Source organism: Neofelis nebulosa, chromosome 3 (assembly GCF_028018385.1).
Source record: "Neofelis nebulosa isolate mNeoNeb1 chromosome 3, mNeoNeb1.pri, whole genome shotgun sequence".
In the NCBI taxonomy this organism is placed as follows: domain Eukaryota; kingdom Metazoa; phylum Chordata; class Mammalia; order Carnivora; family Felidae; genus Neofelis; species Neofelis nebulosa.
The window spans coordinates 164755830-164772954 of NC_080784.1; the positions used below are offsets into that span (position 1 = coordinate 164755830).

At 37.0% G+C, this 17125-nt stretch overlaps 1 protein-coding gene across 3 annotated transcripts in view; it reads left to right on the forward strand.

Moving 5' to 3' along the window:
* Positions 1-17125, forward strand: part of SCFD2 (sec1 family domain containing 2) — a 405099-nt gene that overhangs the window by 170677 nt on the left and 217297 nt on the right. The gene's annotated exons all lie outside the window — the stretch shown is intronic.

Sequence of the window (17125 nt, forward strand, 5' to 3'; positions counted from 1 at the left end):
AAAATATATAGTTAAATATCACAAAATGTAACCATTTTACTACGATGTAACTCATGGAGACATTCATTTCTGTGTTTCTTATCAAACTCCATATCATTTATGGGTTTTTTTTGTTTTTGTGGGTTTTTTTGTACAAAGTTTATTTCCATTGGTATGGATTGAGCCCAGGTCTGTTTAAGAGTGAGAAATTGTTGAAGCTTACATGCAAAACTTAAATCCTTTAAAAACCTACCGAGTTTCCATGCATTCATGAATGTGTGCGTATAGGTGTGTGTAGACCTCTCCATTCAGGAAGGCTCCGCGGAGGCACAGTATGTATTTTCCAACTTTTCCTCCTGTTGCCTGTTGTGCCTCCCTGACAGAATTTTCCAGATGGCTCAGCAAGAGCCTGTGTAGTTGTTGACCTTGGTGCTCTAGGCACGTGTGCATACCTGCCGACCTTTTCTGTGTTTGGTTATGGCAAACAAAACCCTGACAAGACGGAAACCCAGTGAAGCTTCCACAAAAATAAAACATTTTCTTGCTTCGCATAGAACCTATCTGCCAACTGAAAAACGTGCTTAAGGAAAACTTGTGGAATTCGCTCACGTTTCATTAAGTTATAGCACTGTATGTGATTACGTGTGTTTGTTGGGCTATAAATGAAGATTGACTTAGAAAAGTTTAATATGGTTTATATAGTGCCTTGAATAGTAGTTTGATTCAGAGTAAATTTCAAAGCTAGGAGAATTTAGTTGGAAATTATTCTTAAAACGCACAATTTCAGAAACAGACAACAAAGATGGTTTGTTTTAGCTGAGGTTATTTGGATGGCTTTTCTGTAACGTTAGTATGTTACTATATTATTTTGGGAATTGAAATCATGCTGTAAGAGTATTCATTTAATATTTGTTCAAGGTGTTTATTGACCCAGCATTTCACTCTTTATTAGTTTCTCTATTTATGATTGCTTAGGATATTGCATTTTCTTGCTTTTAAATGTGATTTCGCATTTAAAAACACTTCTGTACATTCATGCTTGTATCAAGGAAATGAGTAGGTTTAGCAAATGAAACTTCAAAATAAGAATTTGTGAGAGTTTCAGTATATTTAAACAATTTAGAGACATTATTTTGCAATACAAAGTACACATTCCTACCCAGATTAACTTTGCATGTAAAGTTTAAACAGGGTGGATAAGATGCACTATTTAAATTTGGCATAAGTGAACTTACCAGTGGAATACGTATGTGTTGATCAACCTCTGTGGACACCAAAAGGCTTTATTTATGACGATAGACTTTTCCTTGGCCATAGATCTGCCCCTTATTAAGTATGTTGGCTAGTCAGATGTCCTGAGAAGTGTAGTGTTTATGTTACCAGGTAGCTACTGACGAGACTCTTTATATCTCAGGACAAAAAGCACTAGGAAGGTGTTGGAGTAGCCGTGACTCAATCTTGTAGAAGAAGGTGGGATGTTCCAGTATATACTGAAAGAACAGAATTGCCTTCCAGATTGCCTTCCACACGCTTGGCCTGTTGTGGATCTAGGTTGACCTGGCGTTTACCATGAACTTGCAGACAGTGTTGCGTTTATGTTATTCCAGTTTATAGTCTTGGCTCACTTGTTACTGGGTGGTGGAATTTCTTTTATGCCTTGTGCACGTTTTGGGGTTGGTTACATTTGGTTTAAAAGTATTATTGAAAGCAGGCAATTAATCAGTAGAATTCCACATTTTATATTGTAATTTTACTAATCTCAATGTTGAGAGAATCAAGAAAACAATACTTTTTCTGTACTGAAAACTCAAGTAGGGGATCATCACCCAAAAGTGAAAGGATCAGGATTTGGTCCCAGGTGTGCTAGATCTGGAGCCCAGGCCTTTAAACAAGAGATTCTAAGTCTGCCACAGGCTCACTTCCATAACCATTGCATTTATTATATCTTGTAACTCATGCTTGCTTACACGTACCGTTGTATGCCATGCATGCTCAATCATTCCATCATGTTATTTTATGAACGCTGAATTAATATTTGGTTAATAATGTAGATATTTGCCTGTGCTTTTTACTCTGTCTATAACAGCTGCTGATAGATGTTTCATCCTACCTTCCTATTTTTGTGCATGTATCCTCTTTGTTTCTGCATTGCTATGAAGAAATGAAGATGTTATTTCTAGTCATTGAACTCTATTGGCCGTCTAGCTTTCAAAAATAGGAGTAGCAAACTTAAATTCTTTATCTTTCAATAATATCTCTTGATAATAACTGCCCTGTTTGAAGTTCATGTGTTTTATATGTTGAACATGTAATTTGCTTTTGGCAATTTCTTTCATTTCTCCCTCTTCTCCCCTTTTATGGAAAGGACAATGAGAAATTGTAGTTGGCAAAACAAACCAAAACTTAAGCATGGTCAATGGCAGCATACTATTTTCCTTTTGATAGCTATGTTTTAGGGAGGGTGGTGGGCAAAAACTCTCTTTTCTACTCACACAAAATAACCAGGACTGGCTCTCTGAGTGTCAGGAGTAGAATCTGTAAAAAGAAAATTGGTATGGCTTGAAAATGTCAGTTAGTGTGCTTTCTGAGTCTCGCTGAGTTCAAAGAGAATATCAGTTTCCAAATACGCTAGTGTTTGCATAGCAGTCACAAGAGAAAACAAAGGAAAACCATTTGAACTTTCTTCAGAGAATGAAGTCAAAATTCTAATTTTAAAGATCTGTGTCAACTTGGAATGTCATCATACAATGGGGTGTATCAGATAAAGCGTAGAGCTAAGCTGTAGAAATCCTTGATTCAGAAGTCCCAGCTCTGTCATTTCCTAGCAGTGTGTCTTAGTCGGCATATCATCCGTCTTTGAACCTTGATAATAAACATAAGTGCCCTATTGACCACTCAGTGAATTTACTAAAAATAAAAGGATGCTATACGTGTGAGTTAATTTCCAATCCATACGCACTGTAAATAAGTAGCTTTCTCCCACTGCTGTTGTTATTTGTATAACATCTAGGTGTCACGTAGGGCAGTGCTTCCCAACCATATTCCCATTGTGACGCACATAGACAACGAGTATGTTTGCATAGTGTACCCAGGTAAGTGGACAGAACTTTTTCATCAGAAGCAACCACTCCTAGGAGCTTTGACCACTTCAATGCCTCCCTACCTGACCTGTGAACTGAGATGAAACAGCTTGGCACACATACAAGCTATGAGGAGCAAATCAGTGCTCCTAATCAGGTGTGTTGTTCAGAAGGCTCTGGAATCAGAAAACAAAGAAAAAACAAAACTTGCATATAGTTTTGACACCCAAAACCCCAAGTGGATAAAGGACCTGAGTGTGAGACAGGAAACCATCAGAACCCTAGAGGAGAGGGCAGGAAAAAACCTCTCTGACCTCAGCCACAGCAATTTCTTACTTGACACATCTCCAAAGGCAAGGGAATTAAAAGCAAAAATGAACTACTGGGACCTCATCAAGATAAAAACCTTCTGCACTGCAAAGGAAACAATCAACAAAACTAAAAGGCAACTGACGGAATGGGAAAAGATACTTGCAAATGACGTATCGGATAAAGGGCTAGTATCCAAAATCTATAAAGAACTCACCAAACTCCATACCCGAAAAACTGGAAAGCACTCTTCTTAAGGACACGGAGTAGGTAAACATAATCTAGTGAGCTTTCAACTGGGTTCCCTTGCATCCCCCAGAGGAAACCTAATAAAGGAGAGTTTCTTCATCAACTTCAAATGAGGAAGCAGTTAAGAATTTGTTTTTCCTTTTTTTAAAATGTTTTCTTTATTTTTGAGAGAGAGAGAGAGAGCGAGCATGAGCAGGGGAGGGGCAGAGAGAGAGGGAGACAGTGGATCTGAAGCGGGCGGGCCCTGCGCCAGACAGGAGAGAGCACGATGTGGGGTGCGAACCCATGAACCGCAAAATCATGACCTGAGCCGGAAGTCAGACGCTCAACCGATTGAGCCAGGCTGGTGCCCCAAGAATTTGTTTTTCTGTGGGTTGTGGAAGATACCTCATGGTACTTTCAGATCTACTTTCCAAATGGAAATCATTTTTGTGTCCTTAACCATAGTGAAACAAAGCCACATTCTACAACCAACAGTGAAAATCTCGTTGCAATGATTTATGACAGCTTTCCTCTTTTGAAAAGCTCAGGTAAATACAGACCATATAAAATTATTATTGCTATTCGTGTCTGCCACTTTATTATAAAAACTTTCATCTCTGTTACCACAGGCAGAGACATTTTAGGATGTTAGTGGAGATATATCTTTCAAACAAAGCATTTTTCATAGTTGGCCAAGTGCTTTTCCCAGCCTTGTAGAAAGTTAGTCTTCGTAATAAAATATGAAGTCCTTCCAAACAGAAAATTGTAAAAGATGAGGAGTCAACAAGAAGTTCTCCTCTTACGCTTCCTTTACTCTATCACCTCTGCACTTTTTTCCTCATCTCACGGGTTTACCTCAGTAATTAATCACATTTCAGACTATGCATTTCTGCAGATTACTGCTCCTAAGGGCACTATTCCAATTGAAAAATAGTTTTCAAATTTTCAAAACTCGTTCCCTTGAGAAGTGGTTCCTTAGACCTTCAGCATCCCTCCTGGTTTGGCAATGACAAGGCTGTTGCTATAGTAACTGGAAGAGTGATCCTAAAAGCTCATCAGCAATCTTCACGTTACCCACACTTGAATGAAAACTTTAGCTCATTACAGTAGGTGATAGTGTATAAAACCATGATTACAGAATTCACCCATTCAGCTGAAGGAGTTCAGGAAGTAAGGTAAAATTTATTTTAAAAGAGATTCTACCTTCATTCTGATTTATGGATTCTCAGTTATTGTGGCGTTTTTAGACTTTTCATTAAGGTATACACCTTCATCTCTACTGTGTCAGGGTTTTTTTTTGTTTCAGGGCTGTCAAAACAAAACAAAACAAAAAACAACTTTAAGACTGTTGTTTTCTATTATGGTTTGCAACACTCTTTGGTATAATAAGGTCTATTTTTCCTCTTGATTTCTAAGATTTCTGCTGGAAACTCTGATGAAGAACACATGTCTGCCCTAAATCTCTCCCATGAGAAATGTTGGAACTGTTACATTTAGTTTTACTGTCCAACATATTAGAATAGTTAACCACAGCACATATTACAAAACAGCTATATCAAGTGAGGTTTAAAATGTTTATTTCATATTTAAAATACATCATAAGCTATGTAGAAAGATATTTAGATCTGCCTATTAAGGTAGCTAACCAGTTAAGTAATGTTGCTAAATACTAAGGGATCACTACAAATTTCTTTCTTAAGTACTTAATTTTTTTCATGTCACATTGTAAAAACTCTCATTCTTTTTTTTTTAATTTTTTTTAACGTTTATTTATTTTTGAGACAGAGAGAGACAGAGCATGAACGGGGGAGGGTCAGAGAGAGGGAGACACAGAATCGGAAACAGGCTCCAGGCTCTGAGCTGTCAGCACAGAGCCTGACGTGGGGCTCGAACTCACGGACCGCGAGATCATGACCTGAGCTGAAGTCGGCCGCTTAACCGACTGAGCCACCCAGGCGCCCCAAAACTCTCATTCTTAACTAAGACCCTGGAACAGATATTCTTGCATTAATGTGTATATATGCACAAATGTATAAGTCGTACTGTCCTCACTAATTTTTGTGTGTGCACATGAGGTCAATAGTAACAATTGTTCACGTGACAGATGGAGATTAATTATTGCTGATTCTTATTAATTGCACATTACATGGGGTATAAATTTCTCAATTATGAAAGAGAAAAAATGGAGTGCATGGAGTACAAGAATAGTTTTCTTGAACGTGTAGCATGGATGAAATAGGAGAGATGGGTTCATGTGGTTGAAAAGAGTACAGCTGTGAGGGGTGCTAGTTTTTACTCCTAAATATGCCTGTATCATAAAGCACTAGCTTTTATGAAGGTTAAAAGACAAATATAGTAAAAATAACTATGATTGAAATGACACTCAAGATAAAAAGATGTTAAATGTGATATCAAAAACATAAAATGAAAAAAGAGAAAAGAGAGAAACCACAAGAGACTCTTTATGACAGAGAACAAACTATGGATTGACAGAGGGGAGGTGGGTGGGAAATGGGCAAGATGGGTGATGGGTACTAATGAGGGCACTTGTTGTGATGAGCACTGGGTATTGTATGGAAGTGATGAATCACTGAATTTGACTCCTGAAATGAATATTGTACTGTATGTTAACTAAAATTTAAATTTAAAAAAGAAAAAAAGGAGAAAAATGGTCAACCCTTCCCCCCCCCCAAAAAAAAAAAGAAAATGGAGTGGGGGAGAGTAAAAATGTTGAGTTTTAGAATAGGATCAACTTAAGTTGTCATCAACTTAAAATAGACTGCTATAGATACAAGTTGTTAGATGTAAGCTTCATGTTATATGTAAGCTTCATGGTAACCACAAAGCAAAACCTATAGTAAATACATAAAAGATGAAGAGAAAGGAATATAAACATACCTCTAAAGAACGTCACCAGTCAACAAAGGAAGACACTAAGAGGAGATGAAAGGAACGAGGAGGAGCTACAAAAATAGACAATAAACAGTGAACAAAATGGCAATAAGTAATACTTATCAATAAGTACTTTAAATGTAAATGGACTAAATTCTCCAAATAAAAGGCATAGAGTGGCTGAATTGATAAACAACAACAGTAACAACAAAACCAAACAAGCAAACAAGTAAACAGAAACAAGACCCCTGTCTACATGCTGCCTATACGAGACTTGCGTTAGATGTAAGGACACACACAGATTGGAAATGAAGGAATAGAAAAAGATATTTTATGAAAACGGGAACCAAAATAAAGCTGTAGTAATTGTACTTACATCAAACAAAACAGACTTTAAAACAAACTTTAAAGAGACAAAGATGGACTTACATAATGATAAATTGGTCAGTCCATCAAGAGGATATAACATTTGTAAATATTTATGCACCTGACACAGATGCACCTAAATATATAAAGCAAATGTTAACAGACCTAAAGGAAGAAGTGGACAGCAAGACAGTATGGAATTTTAATACCCTACTTACATCAACAGATAGATCATCCAGACAGAAAATCAATAGGGAAATACTAGCATTAAGTAACACATTAGAACAGATGGGCTTTACAGATATATGCAGAACGTTTCATCCAAAAGCAACAGAAAACAATTCTCCTCAAGTGCATATGAAACTTTTCAGGGTAGATCATGTGTTAAGCAACAAAACAAATCTTAATAAATTTAAGAGGATCAAAATAATTCCAAACATATTTTTCCAATCAAAATGGTAGGAAACTAGCAATCAATTACAAGATGGAAACTCAAAAATCACAAATATGTAGAGGCTGAACAACATGCTACTGAATGACTAGTGAGCCAATGAAGAAATCAAAGGAGAAATTTTAAAAAAGAAATTAAAAAAAATACATAGAGACAAATGAAAATAATATATCAAAATTTATGGGATATAGCAAAAACAATTCTAAGAGGGAAGTTCATTATGATGTATGCTTCAAGAAATAAGAGAAGTCTCAAACAATGTAATTTCAGACCTCAAGGAATAGAAATAGAAGAACAAATGAAGTCCAAAGTTAGTAAAAGGAGGGAAATAACAAAGATTAGACTAAAAAGTGATTAAAAAGACATTAGAGAAGATTGGTGAAACTAAGAGCTGGTTCGTTGAAAAGGTAAAGATATTTGACAAGACTTTAGGTAGACTCACCAAGAAAAGAAAAAGAGAGGACTCAAATAAATAAAAGTCAGAAATGAAAGAGGAGACATTACAATTGATACCATAGGAATACAAAGGATTATAAGACATTACTGTGAACAACTATATGCCAAAATATTGGAGAACCTACAAGTAATGGATAAATTCCTAGAAACGTACAATCTGAATCATAATGAAACATACAAGACTGAATCATAATGAAATAGAAAACTGGAATACACCAATTACTAGTAAGGAGGTTGAATCAGTAATCAAAAACCTTTCCCAAAACAGAAGTCCAGGACCAGACACCTTCTCTGTTGAATTCTACCAAACATTTAGAATTAACACCAATCCTCAAATTCTTCCAAAAAATAGAAAAGGAAAGAACTCTTCCAAACTCATTTTGCAATGTAAACATTACCCTGATACCAAAAGGAGACAAGGACACCACAAGAAAATTAAAGGCCATATAATATTCCTGATAAACTTAGATGTAAAAACTCTCAACAAATGTTAGCAAACTGAATTCAACAATACATTAAAAGGATCACATGCCACTGTCAAGTGGGATTTATTCCAGGAATGCAAGGATGGCTCAACATCCACAATGTGATACACCACATTAACAAAATGAAGGATAAAAATTGATATGATCATCTCAATAGATGCAGAAAAAGTATTTGGCAGAATTCAACACCCATTTATGATAAAAATTCTCAACAAAGTGGGTAGAGAGGGAATGTACCTCAACATAATAAAGGCCATATGTGACAAGTCCACAGCTAATATTATACCGAACGGGAAAAGCTGAAACTTTCCTTTAAGATCAAGAACAAGACAAGGATGCATACCTTCGCTGCTTTCATTATACGTAATATTGGAACTCCTAGCCAGAACAATTAGGGAAAAAAGAAAGCATCCAAATTAGAAAGGAAGAAGTAAAGCTGTCACTATCTGCAGATAGATAACATATTATATATAAAAAACCTTAAAGACTCCATCAAAAAACTGTTAGAACTAATAAACAAATTCATTAAAGTTGCAGGATACAAAATCAATACACAAAATCTGTTATATTTCTATACACTAATAACAAACTATTGGAAAGAGAAATTAAGAAAATTATCCCATTAATAATTGTGTCAAAAAGAATAAAATACCTAGGAATAAATTTAACTGAGGAGGTGAAAGACTTGTTATATTGAAAATTATAAGACATTAATGAAAGATTGAAGAAGAAACAAACGAATGAAAAGATATTCTGTGCTCATTGATTGGGAGAATCAATATTCTTAACATGTCGATACTACCCCAACCTACAAATTCAGTGCAATCCGTAACAAAATTCCAATGGCATTTTTCAAAGAAATATAACAAATAATCCTAAAATTTGTATAGAAACATAACAAAACCAGAATAGCCAAAGCAGTCTTGAGAAAGAACAAAGCAAGAGGTATCATGCGTTTTTATTTCAAACTACATTACAATGCTCCAGTAATTAAAACAGTATGATATTGGTGGAAAAACAGACACATAGGCCAATGGAACAGAATAGAGAGCCTAGAAATATACCTATGCATATGTGATCAATTAATTTACAACGAAGGAGCCAAGTATATACACTGGGGGAGGACAGTCTCTTCAATAACCGTTGTTAGGAAAACTGGACAGCTGCATGCAAAAGAATGAAACTGGACCACTATCTTACAAATACACAAAAATTAGCTCAAAATAGATTAAAAATTTGAACATTAGATCTGAAACCATAAAACTCCTGGTAGAAAACATAGGCAGAAGCTTCTTGATGTAGATCTTGGTAATGATATTTTTAATCTGACACCAAACTCAACAAAAGCAAAAATAAGTAGGACTACATGATACTGAAAGCTTCTGCATAGCAAAGGCAGCCATCAACAAAATAAAAAACACAATTTATTGAGTGGAGAAAGTATTTCAAATTATGTATATGACAAGGGACTAATATCCAATATATATAAAGAACTCATACAACTCAATAGCAAAAAAATAAAATAAAAAATCAGATTAAAAAATGGGCAGAATACCTGAATAGACATTTTTCTCCAAAGGAGACATGCAGATGGTTATTAGGTGCATGAAGTAATGCCCAACATCATTACTCATCTGGGAAAGGCAAATCAAAGCCATGATGAGATATCATCTCATACCCTTTACGATGGCTATCATCAAAAAGATAAGAAATGAAAAGAAAGAGAATAAGGGAATTCTTGTGCATTATTGATGGGTATGTAAATTGCTGTAGCCACTATGGAAAACAGTGTGGAAGTTCCTCAAAAAATTAAGAATAGAACTACAATATAAACCAGCAATTCCAGTTCTGGGTATTTATCCTAAGAAAATGAAAACACTGACTTGAAAAGGTATATGTACCCCTATGTTCATTGCAGCATTATTCAGAATAGTGAGGATATAGAAACAAACTAAGTGTCCGTTGGCAGATGAATGGATAAAGAAATTGTGTATACATATATATACAATGCAATATTATTCAGCCACAAAAGAATGAAATCTTGCCATTTGTGATAGCATTGATGGACCTCATGGACATTATGCTAAGTGCAAAAAGACAGAAAAATATCTCTCTTATATCCAGAACCTAAACAAACAAACACAAAAAGACAAGGTTATAGATATAGAGATTGGTGGTTGCCAGAGGTGGGGGTTAGGAGGTGGGAGAAATGGGTGAAGGGGATCAAAAGGTAAAAACTGAAAAGAAAAAAAAAGAAGAGAGTACAGTGGGGAGAGGGCCTAATTTTTAATGCCTAAATATGCCCATAGGTATGTAACCTGAAAGTAAGTCACTTATCTTGCTTTGGATTCAGGATCCTCATCATAAAATGAGAGTCATATTAGGTGACTCTGAGGTCTCTTCTTTTCCTACAATTCTGTGGTTCAAAATTTATATGGTTTTTATTTTAACTGAATCAGTATACTCCCTTCCCTACTTCTAAGTCAGCTTCTCCTGCATACCATTCTGTCTTTTTTAGGATATCACTGTCATCTCAGGAGGAAAGCAATGGAGTCACTGACTCAACTTCACCCTCTATATGAGTTGGCTACTCCTGCAGTCCACCTCTATTGTCTTTGAGATGCTGTTTACATCTGTCCAAAGATGCTCTCTTATTCCCAGGCACATATTGGCCATGGCCTTCTCTTTATGCCTACCCACCCATTCATTATGCCATCTGATGCCAGGCTAACATTCTTTAATTTTATATTTTAAAATCTGTAAGGGTTTTCCTCTGCTATTGAAGTCAGATTTTCTCATTGTAGAAAATTTGGAAATAAAAAGAACAATGTAGAGGCCACATATAAATTTCATTTTATTGAGTAGTGATGAAAAACAGATTTTGCCATTTGCATTTAATCTTTTGTGAATTGCCTGTTCATGGTCCTTTCCTTTTTTTCTACTGTATTATTCATTTTATCCTTAATGATTTGAAATCAGAGCATTTGGATTATTAAGGTTATTAACACTTAATCGTGTATTTTGCTAATATGTTTTCCTAGTTGGTATTTGTTTTTCATATTGGCTCATCTGGGAAGTCCAAAATTAGAACTATATTTAGGAGGGTTGGGGTAGGGACTCCAACAAGTGTGATTAGGATTCTTTGCATCATCTTTTTTTGGCCTCATTCTTTCAAATTACAACTGTCTCTGTGGACCTCTCATCTCCCCAGGCCATTCCTGACTTATGTCATTCCAGAATAGCAACCCAGGAAAAAAAAAAAAAAAAGGCTTTTCTGATCAATCCTAGGAAACAAAGCTGACTGAATTTCAACCACTGTCGCCAAGGGACTGGGGTTCCCTCTGGCCACATTGGGTCATGTGGCCATAACTGTTTTGGGAGATAGAAGGGAGGGAGGCAGGAGCAAGGATTTGGAGAAATGTACAGTGGACTGTGATTGACAGTCCATCATTGCCTCTTAGAATGGGGATTGGAGTGATTCTACAAGGAATCGGACTTACAAGACCGACATACTGACATATGCTTCTTGAGAACATTCACTGATAAACCAGTTTTACATCCTTAGAATTACAAAAATACAACTATCTTGTCTTCTGGCTCTGGTAAAATTTGGTATTTTACCTGTGAATGGAAGAAAATGTCATTGACAACTGAATAAGTCATTTTGAGAGTAAGAATTTGTATACTGAAAAGTAATTGTCCGGAATTGTCACTAGGATCTTAGAAAACAGCATCAGAGCAACTATCAACTGAAGTAATTCTTAGACATAAAGCTGCTCTCACCATATGATTACCCCTCCACACTCAAGTACAGTAATTGTACCTATCGTTCATAGCTGCGTAATTATTTATATTTCTTTGAATATAAGCTTTAGAAGGGTGGGGATTGTCATTTGGATAAATTATAAAGTTCCATTTATGTTATATGTTCCTTAAACTATCTACAATTGGATTTTTCCTGACTTCAGAAATCATTTGTTCGTTGTAGAATACTTTAAAGACGTTTGCATCTTCACCAACAGAATAAAATTAAATATTACCCATAAACCCACTACCCAGAGAAAATATTCTTAGTATTTTGATGTGTATTTGATGATCTGCTGACTAGAAATTCAGATTCTGCATATGCCTCACAAGCAAAGGTATCAGGTAGGAATTTGTTTTAAGTCTCTTAGGCAGTTTATCTATTAAGGTCATAGTGCCTAGAATAAGGAAGGTGTAGGTATATTGTCAACATAAGGTTTTTAAAAACTAACATTGGAAACGAAGTTGTTAAGAGTGTTCGTGCTGAATCCCTGTCCCAGGTTCTAGGAAACTGTGTCTCTCTCGAAAGTAAAATTACCTTTAATCAGAATGTAAAGGAAGGTCCTATGAGACCAAAAGGGGTTCTTAAAGACCTATTTTACCTTGGGTAAAAATAAAAACATTTAGGTACAAGCAGTTCAGCCTACTATTGCAGCAGAAGAAAATTAAAAAGGGACACAACAGGCTGTAGGCTTTGGCTTATATTAGTTTATTATGTGAGAACAAAAGATTAATATTTAAAAAAACAGAAGGAGAACATATGTGCATAGCCATGGCGATAGTGATTTGTATTTTGAAATTTAGTTTTAAATGTAACCAAGAATGTAATTCCCATAGAAGCCTGACTTTTTCTGCCTTCATGTGTTGCCTGTTTATTCTGTCTTTAGCACCTGGACTGAATTGGTCCCAAAAGGAATGGTAATTTTCACTGAAGTGTTTATAAAACAAAGCCCCCTTCTCCTTTTTTTCCTCCTTTCATTTTAAACACAAGACATATGCCTGCACCTCTTCGTCAGGCTCTTGACTTGTTGCCAACCCAACAGAGAGCCATCTGGAACAGGAAACTGATATGATGCAGTGTTCATTAACAATTTACATTTTCCACCATGCAAATGTTTTGGGGTTTTAATTTTAGAAGCTGTGGTTTTGTCCAAACTATACTCTAATATAATTGGACTCTTTATTTCCTTATTTTTGTTGTGGTAATGAAGAAAAACAGTTAACTCTGGTTTGTTCTTTTCATACTGCATTTGGGGTTTCTTCACTACAAATCACCAACTCGCAAAGAATTTAGTCCTTGGCCAAGAAAGGTTTCTTCCTAGTTAAGATGTAGTTGGACACTTCCTAACGGGGAGTGCAGACCCTTTCTGTCAAAGTATAGAAACCATGCACGAAGTAAACAAGAACACTTTAGTTAGAGCTCACAGTAAGTTTGGAAATGTCTTTGATGTACAAGAAGTGAAGCATATGTTTTCATCTATTTAAAAAGCTTAGAATGCTTTCTTCAAATGCTTAGAATTTCGTTCTGATTTCAAGGCAGAAACTGATTTCAAGGCACGAAGTGATTCTGTAATTGTATCTTTTTTATTAAACTTTAATCTCTTGCTCACCATCCCCTTTCTTCCTTCCTTCCTCCCAATCTCACACATCTATGAGAGAAATCAGAAAGCTGGTCACCTTGGGACTAATATTCCTTATTACTTCACGTTGTTCTCCTTGAGAATGCAGAAGCCCAGACAAAATGACATCATCTGAGATGAGTGTAACCTTTTATTGCAGAAATGGATATGTAATGGCTTTTGACTTTAGAATGATTATAGCAGTTCAGAGCAGTGGCCCTTCCAGATATTAGAATGCAAGTGCTGAAGCTGTTAGATGTCCAGAGAGCAATGTACAGAGTTCAGAACAGAACAAAAGCCACCAGGGTATATTCCTTGGAACTTTTTGGTGGTGTATGTGCAACTTAACATTGAAATATCAAATTCCTATTACTTTCCTATTGGTAGTATCTTTGCAGTTCTTTCTTGAGCCAATTTATGCCTACATTTATTTATTTCAAATTCAGATTCAACATGAAAAATCAGTGAAAAAAAATCTGGGAGTGTGTGTGAGTGTGTGTGTGTGTGAGTGTGTGAGTGTGTGAGCGTGTGTGTTCATTGGCTTTTTTTAAGGCCATGGCTCTTGTTTAGAAGTTTGGCAGTGAAAAAAAAAATCTGTATTTTGCTTAAAATAATAGAATAGCAAAAGTGGACATGATCATGCTGAAAAAAATCTGGGTCATTACTCTCCTGGGTAGGGAGGAGCTCGAAATGATTACCAAATAGTGTGCTACACCCACAGTATTCTCTGTGTCTGGACGAGAGTGACACATCCTCTGCACTGTACTTTTCAGAGCAGTAGAATGTCATTTTTCCGTGATCACCTTTTCACTCAGGAGGCTGCTTTATTCTTTCATACCTTTTGTTCCAGCCACAGGCTTTTCAGTTCCTCAAACACATTACAGTCCCTCTACACTTGAGGTCCTTGCAAAAGCAGTTCTCTCTAGCTAACTCCCCCACCACAAGCCCCATTAACCCCTTCTTTTTTAAAAATTATTTTTATTATTTTTAATTTTTTAAAATTTACATCCAAATTAGGTAGCATATAGTGCAACAATGATTTCAGGAGTAGATTCCTTAATGCCCTTTACCCATTTAGCCCATCCCCCCCCCACACAATCCCTCCAGTAACCCCTTCTGAGCTCAGACCAGACTGCAGGGCCTGGGGTCAGCCTCCTCTGACTCTCCACACGAGCTCAGAGTCCCTCACCTCCATCGTGTGTCTAAAGTGAACAGTTTGTTATATATTTGTGCGCTCATTTGATTAGCGTCTGCCTTCCCTCGCAGACAATAACCTCCATCGGTTTTGCCCACTGTTGTATCTCGAGTGGAGGCTGTGTTTGGGGGCACATGGAAGGCTCCTCAGGATTTATCGCATGAATGCGGGATTAGGGAAGACTCTAACTCACCTGCCCCCTTTCATCTGACACTTTGCCACTTGGCAGACATGTTGCAGCTTTACCAGAGGAACTCAGAGGTGGAGAGTAGAAAGGTTGGCTGAAGAAGAGAATGAATGGAACACCAAAAGAAGCCAATGCATAGAAATGAGAGTTTTGAAATCCTAATGTTTGAAATGCAGCAAAGATAATATTTCACACAGTGAAAACAAATATCAGCCATTACTAAGGAGCTGTTGTTTCCTGTTTTAGGATCTTTATGCTACCGGATTTTAAAATTTGGAGGGTTTTGGTTTAATTGTTTCTTGCCCCCATTTCCCCTTATTTATTTATTTTTTTCATCTTTATTGCTTTGCTCTTTGTCTCTTTTGTCCCCTCGTCTTGTTTTCGTAGCCAGCTACCAAGCATGCCATTCAGCCACGCCTGGGATGCAAAACGTGTTTATAAGCATAGCTTTTCAACCTCTGGGTCTCTCACAGCTCTTCTCCAACCTGAATGTAACAAAAATGAACTTCGGCCTGTGGAAGGAGGCTTGGGGAGCAGGGGAGCTTCCTCTCAAGATGGCGTTTCTTGGGAACCCCGCTTTCTCTTCCACACAGCTCATGCTCTATAGTTAGGTGGGCAAATGGTTTGTCCTACAGCGTATGGTGGCTTCAAAGGACCCATTATGTGAAGGAAAGTAAGCCATGTGTAGGCACCATCATTTGAGAACCAGGAGGATATAACCTAACACAATCTACCTTCGCCCCCTCCTCTCTTCCTTTTTTGTTTCTCTCAATTACGATGCAAGAGTGACTTGGGCGTCCCTCTGAGGTCATGCTGAGTATAAGCAGTGCCGGAGGGACTGGGGAGGGAAGGTGTGTGTGGTCCTGGGGTTTATTTTAAGCGGGGAGTATCTCTCTTCCATGCCACAGAGACCCCTTAGTTTTGGCTTAATTTCCCTCAGACCCCCTCAGCATGATTCCTGGACAGTAGGAATACCTGTTGGGAATTTCCAGTTGTAGCCTCTAGCTAACTTCCTAGCAAATCTCTGCTCATCCGGCTTCTGTAGTCCTTTCTGGCTGCTCTCCCAAACCCTCCCAACCTGGACTGAACCATTTTTCCAGAAATGTTTTCTAAAACAATTTATTTTTGTACAACATCTGCACCCCCACCCCGACCAGTATCAGGTCCTAAACCATAGGAGTCAATCATGAAATTAGCATTCCTATATTATAGCATTGTATTTTATATAAAGACTTAGAGTATATAATGTTTAATATAAAGTGGAGGAGAGTGTTTGCCCTTAGCCCCAAGTATCTCTTTGTCGCCTTATGTGTAACTTGGGGCCCCATCATTCGGCATCCATATCCATCGATAGAACCGTGAGCATGCGTCCTGGCTTCTGAGGTTAGCTTCTCAACAGCAGGAGTTGACTAGCCTGAGCACCACCTTTTGCTTTTTTCATACACATAGGAGAATATGTGATAACTATTTGTTGCCTACAACAAATTGGGAAATTACAAAATTCTAGTGAGGGAGAGGAGAATGAGAAAGGTTTTAGATCTGGGTAAACAATATATTTAAGAAGTCTTTGGTTTTCTCTTCCAGGGTTTAAGTAATTTTATTTCCATCTCTACAATAAAGTATTTTCCAACTGTGCTATATTTTAATACAATTTCCTATACCCAAAATACACCTCCTGCTCCCCATTCTTACCTGTGAAGCTCCCACCTATTCTTTAAGCTGTAGCACATCATTGCCTTTCTTATTCCTCCCCTAATCTTCCCAACCCACAGTGACCCTTGTCCCTCAGTACTGATTTGTGACCATCCTAGGACACTTGTACTGGTGTTGCATCATACGGCTGATATTTGTATATGTGTGTTCTTCCTACGTGGTGATCTTGAACAAGCTACTTAATCTCTCTTTGCCTCCACTGCTCTGTCCTTAAAATGTAATATAATTTTATATTATATAATATATATAATACCTATCTCATGAGGTTGCTTTATGTAGCATTGAGCTGTATACAGCCATTGTTGGTTATCTCTTCTATCACATTAAGCTCCTTGAGGGCAGCAACCATTCATTATTC